At 40.3% G+C, this 14,705-nt stretch overlaps 2 long non-coding RNA genes across 2 annotated transcripts in view; one reads left to right on the top strand and one right to left on the bottom strand.

Moving 5' to 3' along the window:
• Positions 1-5,542, top strand: part of LOC142070984 (uncharacterized) — a 132,871-nt gene extending 127,329 nt beyond the window's left edge. The window contains exons 3-4 of the long non-coding RNA XR_012666939.1: positions 295-404; positions 5,470-5,542. This is a non-coding gene — a long non-coding RNA (uncharacterized LOC142070984). The remainder of the gene's footprint in view (positions 1-294; positions 405-5,469) is intronic.
• LOC125632608 (uncharacterized) lies at positions 458-12,223 on the bottom strand. The gene is made up of 3 exons (XR_007355368.2): positions 12,013-12,223; positions 11,286-11,375; positions 458-5,475 (listed from the first exon to the last, which is right to left on the bottom strand). It is a non-coding gene; the product is annotated as an uncharacterized LOC125632608 (long non-coding RNA).
• Positions 12,224-14,705: the final 2,482 nt, after the last annotated feature.

The following is a 14,705-nucleotide window of genomic DNA, read 5'->3' as shown; positions in this document are numbered from 1 at the left end:
AGAGGCAACATATTCAAACTTGAATCACTGGTGGTTTTTTTTGTTTTGTTTTGTTTTTTGCAGTTCAGTAATGTGCTTAGAATGTTAAGAGCTCATTCTTTTGAAGGTATGGGATTTCAAGTGTCTTTCTAGACTAACGTCTTATCAGAAAACTCTTATAAAGTTATTTGTTCCAATTGTACACCATTTAAGTGAATTTGACACTAAATAGCTTTCATTTAAAGGCCTGTTCTAGGTCAAACTGAAGTCATTGTGACTTCACATTGTGAATGTGAATCTTTTCATTGTCCTCAGTGACCTTTGGATTAGGGACCACAGAAGCAAAGAAAGAAACAGCATGTTCTACAGGAAACACAGACTTAATGAAAAAAATCTCTTCCTCAAGTACTTAAAGGTACTTAAAGGTAAACACCTCTTATTTAGCTTTAAATAAACTGAAGTTCTGAAACAACATATATTTCTTTGTTAACTTGTGTATTTGCCAGAACAAGGTATTTGTCTTTGAAACAAGTAAGAAACATGTGTAGAAGATTTAGAAACAGCTTGAAATACTTATCCATTTCAGCCTAATGTTCATAAGTAAATTTACAAAATAAGTTAACAGGAAAGCGGGGGAGAAATAATTAGCATACATATCTCCGTAACTCAGTTAACCACAATAGAGAATAATAACATTATCCACCATTTCACATTAGAATTTCTTAGATATTTGTAGTTCACAGAAACACTACAAGATAATTATAGAACACACTAATTAGTATATGCATGTCTTAACCTTATTACCAAAATGATCAATATCTGAATCCTGATTAAATTTCTCTGGTGACTTTGCACTATTTAAAAATGCAGATTATCAAAATTTTAAGACACGCCTAGTCCCCTTACATCCCACTATCTTTGTAAGTTAAAGAATAGCTATTCCTGATCTTAAACTTTTCAAGTCTTCTCAGCAAAGAAACAAATCCCTTCTGTTCTGAGTGGATTTACAGTGTAAGGAAAAATGTGTTCACCTTGTCAATAAGTCTCTCATACACAAGGAATACAGAATACACCAACATTTTATTCAGACATGAGGGTCTGATTCTGATCTCACTAACCCCAGTGTAATTCAGAGGTAACTCTACTGAAATCAATGGAATCACAGCTGTGTAAAACCAGTGCAAGTGAGACTAAAAATCAGGCCCCAATCCTTCTCCCACTGAATTCAACAGGCATTTTATCACTCACTTCAGTGGGACCAAAATTAGGCCTTTAAACATATAAGTAGGTGGGTAAGCACTATAGCTACTAAAGATCATACTGGCTGAATCAGTCTAAAGCATTGCATGCAAAGGACTCATCACCCTATACCCTCTAGGTGAAATCGTGGCTTCACTGATGTCAATGGCAAAACACTCATTAACTTCAGTGGAGTCAGGATTTCATCCTTTACTTTTCTTTCTCTGTGATGCTTCCCCTTGATGTATTTCTTTTCCTGGTACTGCAGAAGATTGGCTAGTATTTTTAAATTAAGACGATGATGACATGAGCTGCTGTTGGTGTTGGAGGAGTCTCTTCATGTTTTTTGAAAAGTTTGTCAGTATCTAATGCCCTGGTAAGAAGCGTGGGTATTGCTCCTGATCTACTTTCCTCAGTATGCTATGTGGTAGTAGTTCTCTATTTTATTCTTCATGATCACATCCATGATCCTGTCCTGAGCAACTGAAGGGGAAAGTATATCAGTTTGTCCCAAATGTACACTGTCTGGTGGAGTCTCGAGGAAGAGGGATGGTGCCATATATGTGGTTGACACTCTCCACTCCACAAGATGTGTGACCATTATCCATCCTGCCAGGGTCCAGTCCCGCAGATGTGAGTGAAGTTACACCAGGACGTGTTCTGCAAGACTGGACCCTTAACTTGCATTTTTGACTGTCTGATTGTATTTTCTTTGAGATTGCTTTTGAGCTTCAAATTGCCCATGTAGTAAAACAAGACCGAAAAATGTCAGACAAATCAAAACTGTTAAGATGAAACTAATAGTCTAGACCCAGCCAATGTGATAATGGCAGACTTCTGTCAGCATCCATGAGACTAGTGGGCTCAGATGGTGCATTGCACACTCAGGCACCTGCAACTGTTCGACTGTTAGGAGGATAGGTGTGATCATAAAGAACAAAGAAACATTTCAGTGTTAGACTCCTTCCTTCCTAACCATATTTAGAAATTTATACAACAAGATGATTTAAAAGATCAAGTGTGGTTTTAAAAAAAAAAACTACAGAAGCAGCATTAGCATGAGTTTTTCAACCTTTGTCTTTGGAGCTTTGCAAAAACATTCTTTCAAATATATGTAGTTTTCTGGGATTTTTTTCCTCCTCAATCCCAGTTAATCATAGATAGTAGAGATTGCCCTAGGGATCTTGTCTAGCTCCTTGCCAGTTCCGTTTTTTCCCTGATGATATTTTCATTGCTTTGTATAGTCCAGTTCTAAATGACTAATGTGCTTCCATGACTTCCTTAGAGAGATTATTCCACAATCTTAAATAAGTTTTTCTTCATATTTGGCCTACATTTTCCTTCTCTTATTTCCATTTCATTAACCCTTGTTACTGTATCAGTCCTTTAATACTTTAGGAAATTCTTTCTTCTCTGTGGTGTTTACACCCTTCAAACACAAAAGCAATTATTAAGTTCCTCCATGGTGACATTATTTAACCAAGGCAGACATCCTCAGTTCTCTTACTCTTTCCTTCTAGTTACTCATTCCAATCCCTTAATCATGTTTGCTCTTCTCTGAATTTCCCCCAGTGTCTTTTTTTCCCCTCATACTGAGGTGCCAAGAACTGAATGCAGCATTTCCAGAGCCAAGTAGAGGGACTGTCCCATAACATGATGCCTGTGTTTCTCTGCAAATTATCTTGATGGTAAAGAACTTGTTCTCAGCCTGTTGCTTTGAGGCTGCATATCTGGGGCACAGCATGTGTCCGTATCTCAGAGATGATTTGGGATTGTCAGAGCCAGCAGAGTGCTGCTTTATAAGAATATTACCACTGGTGCCCAAAACACTCTGAGGGCCTGATTGGGATCCAGTTAATGCACTTATGCATAGTAGAAAGATAAAGAGTCCCCTTTACTCCCCTGTGCTGGTTACCCATATTGTGGAGACCCACCTCTGTGGGTATGCTGTTTTGTTCTTTTCAGGCATGATCTTCTTTTACACTGCATTTCTCATTGTGGTCTGAATGCCTTCCAGTAATGCATTAACTGATAAGATGGACTACATGTGACAGGAATTAGTCCCTTCACCCCAGGGGAGAATTGTGTGGGCAGGTTTTTTGGTATAACTTGTGTGTTCGTTCTGTTATGAGTTTGTACTAGTGAAGGCAAGGTTGAAGAAGTGCCTCTTGCAGAACTGGCTGAAAAAACTGAGTTTCAAAATTCTTTGAGAGAAGGGATAAACTATTCACAAAGTATTTTCTGACCAACTGTAGTGCTTGCATGTGGAACACAGGTGATGAGGAATGGGCAGAGAAGGGTAGGGAGTAGGCTAAACCAGCTCTTTAAGGCAGTACCCCTGTGCTAGATACAGAGCTGACAGATCACCCCTGCTGCCTTCTCTCCCTCCTTCCACACTCAGCAAGGGGAGAGCTGGGAACTTCCTGGTGTCAGCCAGATTCCTGCTCTGCTTCTGGGACAATGTGACTGTGCTGCCCTCTACACAACGATTGTGGTATAGCAACTGATAAAACCTAAGTTGCACAGGGGATTCTGAATCAACAGAATGGAGACACCAGGATCACTCCTTGTCTTTCCAAGCTGACAGAAAGGGGAAACGATAGAAAAACCATCCCAAAAGCCAGGAGTCTGTGTAAGTGTTTAGGAGGTCAAAGTACAGGGGATGGGAGGATTTGAAAAGAGAGGAAGTACCATCAGTCAGAATTACAGACACACACAAAGGAATCTTGTCTTGATTACTGCTGCATTCTGATAAATCACTTGTTCCCCCACCTGTATACCTTCAAAATGCTGCTACAAAGATCACTTTTCTGAGTCATTGCTTTGACCATGAAAACCCCCTCTCTTCTCCATTGACACCCCTTTCTCTATCACTTCAAATTTAAACTATTTGTCTTCACTGTGAAGGCCCTTCACAGCTTATCCCTGTCCTACCTGTTACATATCATACATCTTTGAGAAAGCAGCCGGTGCCTCTTCTCTGACAATGATGCCCATCTTGAATTTCCTATTTCTTATGTTTTTTCCAAGATGCATCCTCCCACTTTCTCACATCCTTCCCCTTATGCCTAGGCAGAACTCCCTGTAAATAGCCACCAAAACACCTCCTCTTGTCTTTTAAATCCTTCATTAAACCTGTTCTCCACTGATGCCTACAAAAATATCGACAACGATTACCAGCTAGTGTCTTGTGATCACTATTTAATGTTGAACCATATCATCTCATTTCCTTGCATTCCCCATATGTCCATCTGTCGCTGCCTGTTCCTTCTTATCTTAGACTTAGGCCCCAATCTTGCGAACACTTACACATGTGCTTAACTTCAGTAGTCCCAAATGCTTCAGTGGGGCTACTCCTTGATAATAAAGTTAAGCTTGTGCATAAGTGCTTGTTTATACCACATACCTCCTGGGTATAGTGTTCTGTCCCACCTAGGGGTACTGAGACCACTTAGAGATTATGAGTCTGCTTTTAGCTCATGCAATAGAGGCTCATGCACTAAACTCCAGAGGTCCCAGGTTCAATCCCACCCGGCGTTACACTTGCAGGATTGCTACCTTAGATTGGAAGTTATTCAGGGCAAGCATTGTCTTTGCTATATGTTTGTACAGCGCCTAGCACAATGGGACTGTGACAGGGTGCTGGGCAAAGGATTTGAGATTCAGCCCTCTGTCATGCCTGCTTCTCATTAGGGGAGCAAATTAGAGCGGGCTGGAGATAACCTGGCTTTAATTGGGGAGATGAAGACAGCTGCTACCTAATTAGCCTGGGGCTGCCTAAAAGCCTAAGGGGAAGGAAGCCAAGGGAGAACAGGAGGAAAGGGAAAAGGCAGGGAATGGAACTAGGGAGGTAGCTCTCCCTTCCCTCCTGCCTGCAGACAGAGAAGGGTTACTTGTTCATGGTAAAACAGTGGTGTGAACAAGCAGGAGAATAAAATGCACCAGTGGTTACTAAATCCAGGGTCTCTGAGTGACTTTTGTGAACCTAGCAGAGGCAGAAGCCAAGGGGGCCCTGCCACACCCTGTTACCTCTAAGCACCACTATAATACAACGATAGTACATTGTAATGTCGTGTATTAGGATGTTTGTGTCATAGTGCTGCAATTAATATATGCTGCTCACAGGATGACATAGTGCCATAATCCAACTGGACATCTCACTGTAATTCTTTCTGCAACTCTATTCACTGACAAAGGGGCTCTTCAGTTCTGCAGGGCATACAGATGATTTCCATTAACTTCTTCTTTCAGCAAAATCTGGATGAAAGGGATTAAAGAAATTTTCAGTTCTCAAGAGTTGAAAACGCCCTTGCAAAAAAAAAAATTGTGAGTATAATGATCTATCACCAAAAACCGTCATTGAAATAAAGCTCTGTTAAATGTTTGAGAAAAGGATGCAAAAGATTGTCTGAAAGGACTAACAACAATAGAACTTACAAAACCCTGACTCTGTTAAGGGTATCTAAAGACCTAGTAATAGACTTGTAAATTTATTTTTTCATTCCATTTTATGCAGATATTCTATTTATGAAATGTAAAAGTTCAGGTAGAACCTGTGTCCCTTTCATTCATCTCCAAAATACTAGCCACCTCACACACTTCAGTTTTTATAAAGGGAAGTTATTCATTTACTTAAGGTTTATTATATTTGTGCTCCATTACCCTTTCCCTGAATCCCAGCTGGAACTTGTCAGTCATTATGAACAGCCTGTTAAATCTCATGCCTGCAGCAACTCTTATCCAACGTTTCTGAATAAAATAGAGTGAGACACCATTACGTTCTACCAGGAACTTAACTACTGAAATATGGGAGCATAGAATATTCAATGGGCCTTCTAGCTTAGTGCTCTGTCTTCAAGAGAAGCCTATATTAGATTCTTCAGAGCAAGTTAGGGGGAGGGATAGCTCAGTGGTTTGAGCATTGACCTCCTAACCACAAGGTTGTGAGTTCAATCCTTGAGAGGGCCATTTAGTTATCTGGGGCAAAAATTGGGGATTGGTCCTGCTTTGAGCAGCAGGTTAGACTACATGACCTCTTGAGGTCCCTTCCAACCCTGAAATTCTATGAGTCTAAGGTGAGTGAGTGGGATGAAACATGATGCTTTTCTTATGCAGTGCTCAGTATTATACTGTGGGGGCTGAGATTCCTACCTGATCCTCGCTGGTTATCAGTTTATTCCCTGTATCATTAGATTTGATAACCCTAATAACCGTATCCTACCTAGTGACTGCAGATGCTAGTCTATTCTGGTTTTAATCTAATTACTTGTTTCAGTAATAACCTGGAATAACTCTTTCTGAATTATTCCTGCCCAACTATGCTCTGCCAAGATTCTAATATCAATTGTGCTTGTTCCTTTAGAGCATTTTCAGCTGGTTTTAGGTTATGTTTAATTTTCAGTTTTATGTGACAACATAACATTGGAAAAGTTGAGCACATGACAAGATATTTTGTTTGTTCTGGTAAAATTCCACTTTTCCTAACCAAATTAAACCAATGACCGTTCTACTTGCATGTAAAGACAACGTACAACTGCGATCCTGCAGAAATTTCTACATGAAGATGTTTTGGGGACTGGGATCCCTATTACTACCCACTTTCTTAAAGTTAAGTGAGTCTCCTCACAATGTGTTTGCAGAGAGGGTGGCTATGTGGCTACAGTCTGGGGCATTTACATGATTAATAACTACAGAAAATTATGTCCTCACTTCATATTGTATTTTTCTGCATTGGAGATTATGCATAGGCTACAATGACCATAACATCAACTCAACACCAAATAAATGTTACTATGTTTCCTGATAAGTGAATCTGGTAGTGACATGAAGGATTCCAGGGTCAGAAATCCCTATGTAGGTCTGATGGTTTGTTTATTTTCACAGGGCTTTGTGTGGTTCATGAAGCCCCCTTTTCACCTATTCCAGGCCATTTTTTTATCACCATTGGATAAACTTTGCCATATATTTTAAAGGAAGCTTAGTGCTGAGAACTTCAAAACTTGCCACAGGTCCTGAACAGCTCCCTCTGCACACACCTTCACTGGTGCATATCTGGGGGTGGGCATCCAAAGTCCTGAGAGACAAAGCTTGGTCATGGGTGCTCTTCACCACATCATCCATCTGAAAATCTGTGGGGATTCCCTGACATAATCTGATCCCTCTTAGCATTGTTTTAGGTGATGGCCTCTCTTAGGGTGACCAGAAAGCAAGTGTGAAAAATCAGGACAGAGAGTAGGGGGTAATGGGTGCCTATATAAGACAAAGCCCCAAATATCAGGACTGTCCCTATAAAATCAGGACATCTGGTCACCCTACCCCCTCTGCTGAATGAAGTTCCTAAAAGGGGAGGTTGGGAGCAGTTTCAAACAGGTTTTTCATTTGTGCATGGCTTGTGATGGTGTCCTCTGAAGCTGTGTGAAAGCGCTTGCTTTTTGTGGTTGTCCCATTATCCACAAGTTTAGGAGGAGAAGCTCCTTGCCTGTTTCCAGGGAGACTGGGGTGGAGGGAAAAAGAAGGGAAACTCTAGTGCCTCTCAGACTTATGAGAGAACAACCTTACTTTCCTGTCCCTGGGTTATATAATACTGGTAAGCAACACTTACAAGCAGCCACTTCCTTAGAAACATCTCTTTGTAAATTGCTGTCCCCTAGTCACTTGTCACCAAAAGGCTCAGTTTATGTCTGTGTCCCATATGCCAGAAGAGGAAGAGAGAACTTGCTCTGGGGACTGGAAGTCTGATCTGTTGTGTAATCCATAGTTTAAAGAATGCTTTGGTGTCAAAATACTCTGTTTTCATCATGTGTCTTCAAATTACTAACCTTTCATCTTATCTACATAAAAGCACAGGCTATTGAAAAATATCCTTCCCATCGATTCCTTACAGCACCTCTTATAATTTTTATTTCTTAAGATTGATTTGAATAAACTTCATAATGCTGCTTATAAAACAGCCCCTTCACCAGTGATTTAAGAATTAAAAGCTAACCTGACATTTGTTGTGTTGTGGGAACGTCGGGGCTGTTGGTATCGTTGGAATGAAATAAACTATACTAAACATCTGCATTCCAGATAATTACTTCATTTGATGGACACAAAACACCCACCCAGAATTTACCTACTTGTGTGTTACAAGAAATTAATGTTGTCTTGACTTCTCTAGGTTTAATTTGTGTGGTAGATTCTCTCATCAGTGCAGGAGAATGAAGTGACCCTCAGGGAACTGGTTACAGTTCCCTGATTTTGTGGGCCAGTCTGCACTGTCTCTAGCCTTTGCCTTCTCCCTAGGACCAGCATGAGTTAGAGCAGCCAAGGGGATTTATGCCAGCTAAGGAATGCTGCCACAGAGCTCTGCCCTGTCTCTGATTTACCCTTTACTTTCCCCTAACATGCCCCCTGTGCTATGGGTGTAGTGCACCGGTAACTGGTTCCACCAGCTGAGAATTCCCCTCCACTTCAACTTCCACAGCTGGCACTGCACAGAATTTCACCCCATGTCTTTTCTCCAACCCGTCGAGGAAGGGAAGGGGTTTGAGGATTGGGGAAGATTATATTTTAAATTTTTCTGGCTTGTGTCTGTGAACTGATAGTTCAATATGTGATATTCAGAAAACTTAATACTGTGAAATTTAATCGTTATATGAACCCACCCAAGAGATGGGACGGGTATTGATTTAAATGATGTTTAAATATGTGGGTATAAAGTTTTAATTCTCTGTGCTGTCTTAGGCACAATTCAGAGGGAAATGGTCAATTGAATCAAAGTTGTTGGTATTGCAAAATACAGTTGGATAGAAACACATTGGAGACAAATATAGAACTGTAATAATGGTTGCAAAGGAGAGAATAATTCAATTTGTGTTGAAAAACACACAAAAAAGGTAATTTTTCTAACTATAACAGTATGTTCATTGAATTTGTTAACTGAATATAACATCTTTTGTGTTTTGAAAGAAGAGATAAGCAGTTTTTCCCAGAATAAATGGAGTGTAAATGATTTTTCTGCTTGTTTAAGTGGTATTTGCTATTTTGCTAAGCTTATGAGAAATGTGTGGAGAAACTGAGGGTGAGAATGTCAGGTTTTAAGGTGTGGTGTCATTTACATGCAGCATACTAGATACTTTCACATGAGTGAAGTATTATTAACACAGCACACTGATTTTTGCACGCACACATTGGACTCTATTGCCCATATTATTCCACTACAGTTCAGAAAAGATGTGGAAAAAAATGGAGAAAGTCCAGAGGAGAGCAACTGTGATGGGGTGCCTGCCCCTCACTGGGCTCTAAGAGGTTAGTAGAGCCCTAGAAAGGCTGTGCAGGAGGCAGCCAATCAGAGAAGGGCCAAGGGGAACAGCCACTCAGGGCCTGACAGGCCACTATAAGAAGAGCTGCAGGGCAGAGCAGCTTCAGTCACTCTCTGGAGCTTGAAGAGGGAGAAGGACTGGCTGATTTGCAGGCTGAAGGCAGATAGTACCCTGTACAGATTGGTGCTGTAGGTAGACATGCGAAGAGCTACAGGCAGCTCCTGGTGGGCTGTGGGGATCTGCAGGCTGAGGCCCTGAGACAAGGGCAAAGAGGGTGCTAGGGCTGCGGGGAAGGGGCCAGGGAAATCTACTGAGGAGTCAGAGGGAGTGCAGCAAGCAGCAACCTTTTACAGGATCCATCTTCTCTCCCCCCCTGCACCCCCCCTCACCAGAAAGGAAGTGGCTAGACAGACTGCAGATGCCACTGAAAGAAGTGGCTGGACAGGGACTGTAGAGATGTCCCCTGGAATGGGGGAGCACAGAGTGTGGTGTGACTGGAGGGCTGTGTCAATGAAGAGGACACCATGGTCCTTGGAGGGACGTGGGTCCAGCAGCAGAAGAGGTGATGGGTGGATCACCACCAGAGCAGGGCACACTGGCTACCAGAGCTAAGTCCCCTATTGGCCACGAGGAGGCACTGGAGTGGTGACTGAAACCCATTACAGCAACAAAAATGATTAAAGGTCTAGAACAGTGATTCTCAACCAGGGGTACGTGTACCCCTGGGGATACACATAGGTCTTCCAGCACATCAACTCATCTAGATATTTGCCTAGCTTTATAAAGGTTACAGAAACACTAGCGAAGTCAGTACAAACTAAAATTTCATACAGATAATGACTTGTTCATATTGCTCTATATGCTATACACTGAAATGTAAGTACAGTATTTATATTCCAAATTCATTATTTTATAATGAGAAAGTAAGCAATTTTTCAATAATAGTGTGCTATGACACTTCTATATTTTTATGTCTGATTTTGTAAGAAAATAGTTCTAAGTGAGGTGCAACTTGGGGATCCACAAGACAAACCAGACTCCTGAAAGGGGTCTAGTAGTCTGGAAAGATTGAGCCACTTGTCTGGAAAACATGACCAATGAGGAAAGAATGAAAAAACTGGGGTTCTTCTGGAGAAGAGGAGACTGAAGGGGGACATAAGTCTTCAAATACAGAAATGGTTGTTATAAAGAAGATGGTAAATTTTTCTCTTTGCTTTTTGTCCTGTCCTCAGTGGATAATGAGCTTAAATGGCAGCAAGGGTGGTTTAGGTTAAACATTAGGAAAAACTTCCAAACTGTAAGGGTGCTTAAGCATTGGAACAAATTACCTAGGGAAGTTGTGGAATCTCCATCACTGAAGGTTTGAAGACTAGGTTAGACAAAGGCCCTATCAAGGATGGTCTAGATAATATGTAGCCCTGTCTCAGTGCAGGGAACTATACTAGATCTACAGAGGTCCCTTACAGTCCTATATGTTGATTTTGTGCATAGTTGGGATTAGCATCCTAGTTCTTCAACCTTTACCTCTTGAGCTGAAAATATCTCTTAGCTGGTAGTTGCAATGGGTTCCTTATCCTACCCCAATCTAGTACATTATAGAGTCATAGATCCACCAGTGGTACTAGACACTACAGAGGACACAGTGGGTATGGGATTACAATGTCACCCCTTTCTACTCTATTGAGAATCTGTACCTGATATATGGTGGAACAAATACTGCATCTCCAAAAATGAGGTGTAAAGACTGTTCTGCAGCACACTTACCTCAATGTTAATGAAGACACCCTGTCTTCTTCTGTGCTTCATGGGCAACTCAGTTCAATGTTTTCCCACAGTGTACAGCAATGGTCCATCCTGTGTTAATGCTGTGATAAGTTGCATAATTAAAATAAAATTTAGGGGGGAAAAAGAATCAGGAAATGTTAGAGCAATATTAACTCAGCCATGCTGTACATCCTTAATAGTTTGGTACAGTAAGCTTCCTATTTCCTGAGAAAAGGAGGACTAGAATGTAGGTGCAATGAGGTTTAGTCAATGTTGCTTTGGTAGTCTTCACTTTTTGTGGTTCCTGACTTTTTAAATTTAAACCTGATTACCTTCATGGTGTTAACATTGGCTTTTATTTATTTATTTTTACATTTTAATAAACTGCAGATACACACAAGTGCTTATTTGACTTTCCATATATAGCCATAACTTCCACTGGCATTAATGCATATACCGAAAGAAGAACGGATCCTGAATTTATAAGGGGGAACAACAAACAAATGACTAAACTATCAGACTAAAACAAGTCTATGGGTTCTGTATGGCTCAAGGGATAGTAATGAGATATGCAGCCTCTCACCTATCATGTCTAATCAACTACCTAATCTAGTTAATGCACCTCTGTAATCCCCTTAAAGCATACTTCCCGAATACATTATCAGCCATTTCTGTAAAAAAGCTGTTATAAGAATTCTCATCCTCCATTTTTTTTAAAAGCACTTACCTTTTCAGACTGCATAGTTTACAGTTTTGAAAGCATCGTTCTTGAATATGTATTCTAACAGCCTTGTTTCATGTTTGCAGTTAATATTAGAAACAGCTTAGTTTGTCCTAGAAATAGCAAATTACAGTAATCCACCAGGGTACAGTGAAACAAATATTTTCTATGATGCCTACCCTAAATGTTCGCCTCTGAGCACTTCACTAAAATGGTCTGAGTCATCCTTTTTAAAGAGAGGGTGTGGTGAAAGAAAATGAACCACAAGTTGGATATCCTGAGGCAAATGCAGACCAGTGCATATGGTACATCATTACAAGTCTGATTTTAATGAAGTTTTAGAGCTTTAAATTTCACATCACAGTTGGTACTGATACACATTTTACTGTTATTGCCTTTCATTTGCCAAGTAAAGATAATTGATGGTTTTTACGTAGTGACTTTTTAGATTTGGAAGCTCTCTATCTTTAACAATGATTTCTGTTCTTTTTTTGTGTCTTTATTCATATTTATGCAGATTTTTATATTATGTCAAATGATTTTCAAGTGGGCTTAAAATATAAATCAGCAAGGGGCAGATTCTGCTATGTTTATCCCTGCTGAGCAGTAATTTACTCCTCAAATAGCATAAGTGAGAGAAGTGGCACTATCCATGGAGTAATAGTCCACTAGTCTGAAGGAAGAATGGGAAAGTCCTAAGTGAGTTTTTCTTCTATTGTAAAATCATTCAATATCTAATATCACTGTCGCTTAGCTGAACATGTGTACTTACTCATCCAACCCCATTTGGAATAGTCAATGAGGGGAGAGGGCTTTGGTTTTTAATACACCTTGTGTGTGAAGACACATGGCTGATCAAAAAATAAAATTGAAAAACAATATCATTAGCAAGAATAATTAATATTTTAAAACAGGTGAAGATGAACAAAAATTGAATATGAATTGAATATGCATTCATGATGTATAAAATGGGAAAAATAACAAATGAGCAAGAACAATTATGAACATTAAGAAACCAACCTAAAACAAACACCAAAAAATGTGACAAACAAGACATGCACCTGCCACTTACCTTGACGACACTGCACGTGTGATGTACCTCCCCCCATTCCCTCAATTGTCTGGGTTTTGTCATTTTAGACACCAATCCTGGACCAGCCTTCATGGTCCTCTAGCACAGAACAGCTAGCAGGATGTGACCCTTAGGTTGTAAGCCCTGTGGAGCAGATTGTATCTTATTATGACTTTGTACAAGGACTGGCACAATGGTTGCTACCTCTCTATAAATGTATTTTAACAAGACATGTTGATTCATATCTATCACCCATTTTACTAATGTAAAATGCTGGAGATCAGTTTGGCTACAAAGCTTCTGTAAAGTATTAAATCTCAAGGACATCTAGCCCTTATCAATAAAAGGTTGATGACTGCTTGGATAGAGGAAGCAATGCATTGTAAGGTTACATGGTAAGGGGAAGAGCCAATGATCATAGGGAAATAATCCCTAATGATTACAGAACTAAAGCTCTACTAACCAATAGCCATTACCACCAACTCCATGCTGTGGGTGTTCAAAAATACAGATTTTGAAGTATCCAGGTTAAAAATTAACAAAACCTTTTATCTTAGAAAATGATCTCTGCCTATTTGGGATTCAGGGGGGGTGGGGAGGTAGAGCTCAGTGGTTTGAGCATTGGTGTGCTAAACCCAGGGTTGTGAGTTCAATCCTTGAGGGGGCCATTTAGGGATCTGGGGCAAAAATTGGGGATCAGTCCTGCTTTGAGCAGGGGGTTGGACTAGATGACCTCCTGAGGTCCCTTCCAACCCTGATATTCTCTGATTCTCTGATATCTGTGAGTGAATTCTGTGCTATTATGCTTATTAAACAGAGGGATTTAGTTAGATGCATGCACAGGTTCTCTTCAAACTCTCCACATTGCTTTGCCAGACCTGCAACACTTCTGTTCTGCCAGTTGTGACAAATATTATGGTGACTTAGGTCTTGTCTTCATGTACAATGCTGCAGTGGCGCAGCTGCACCACTTTAGTGAAGACGCTACTATGCCAACAGGACTGTTTCTCCTGTCAGCGTAGTTAATACATCTCCCCGAGAGGCAGTAGCTATGTCGACTGGAGAGCTTCTCCTGTCAACATAGTGCTGTCTATACCGGGGGTTAGATCAGTATAACAGTGTCATTCAGGAATGTGGATTCCCTTGAGCGATGTAGTTATACCGATTTAAGTCTCTGTTCATATTACTAAGGCCAGGTCTATACTAAACAGATAATAGAATGAGGCTACTAAACTCCTTATCACTTAGATTCTGAGCTAAGATTTTAACAATGCTCTGGTAGATATGAAAGACTAGTATACTGACTCACTGTACCATTATCCCTGAATCGCTGGCTGTTTTAGAATGACTTATTAGGATTTACAGACTTGCAAAAAAAAATTTACTGGAAGGCCTGCTAGGGAAGAAAAGGGTGAGCAGAGAAGAAGGAATTATGTTAAAGGGGAAATAAAATCATTTATTAACTTAGTTAACAGTGGTCTTGCATCTCTCTGCTGTACACAGATGAGTTTCATAAATTCTGCTAATCTCTGCAGATACTCCAAAGGGAAAACTTTAGTGTCTAAAAGTGTAGATGGAAAATTACAACATACTTCTAGAGGAACTGTGCTTCAAATCTGCTAAGACA

The sequence above is a fragment of the Caretta caretta genome, chromosome 2, assembly GCF_965140235.1.
Source record: "Caretta caretta isolate rCarCar2 chromosome 2, rCarCar1.hap1, whole genome shotgun sequence".
In the NCBI taxonomy this organism is placed as follows: Eukaryota; Metazoa; Chordata; order Testudines; family Cheloniidae; genus Caretta; species Caretta caretta.
Note: the sequence above shows the minus strand (reverse complement) of the source record. Positions and strands in the feature narration are given on the sequence as shown.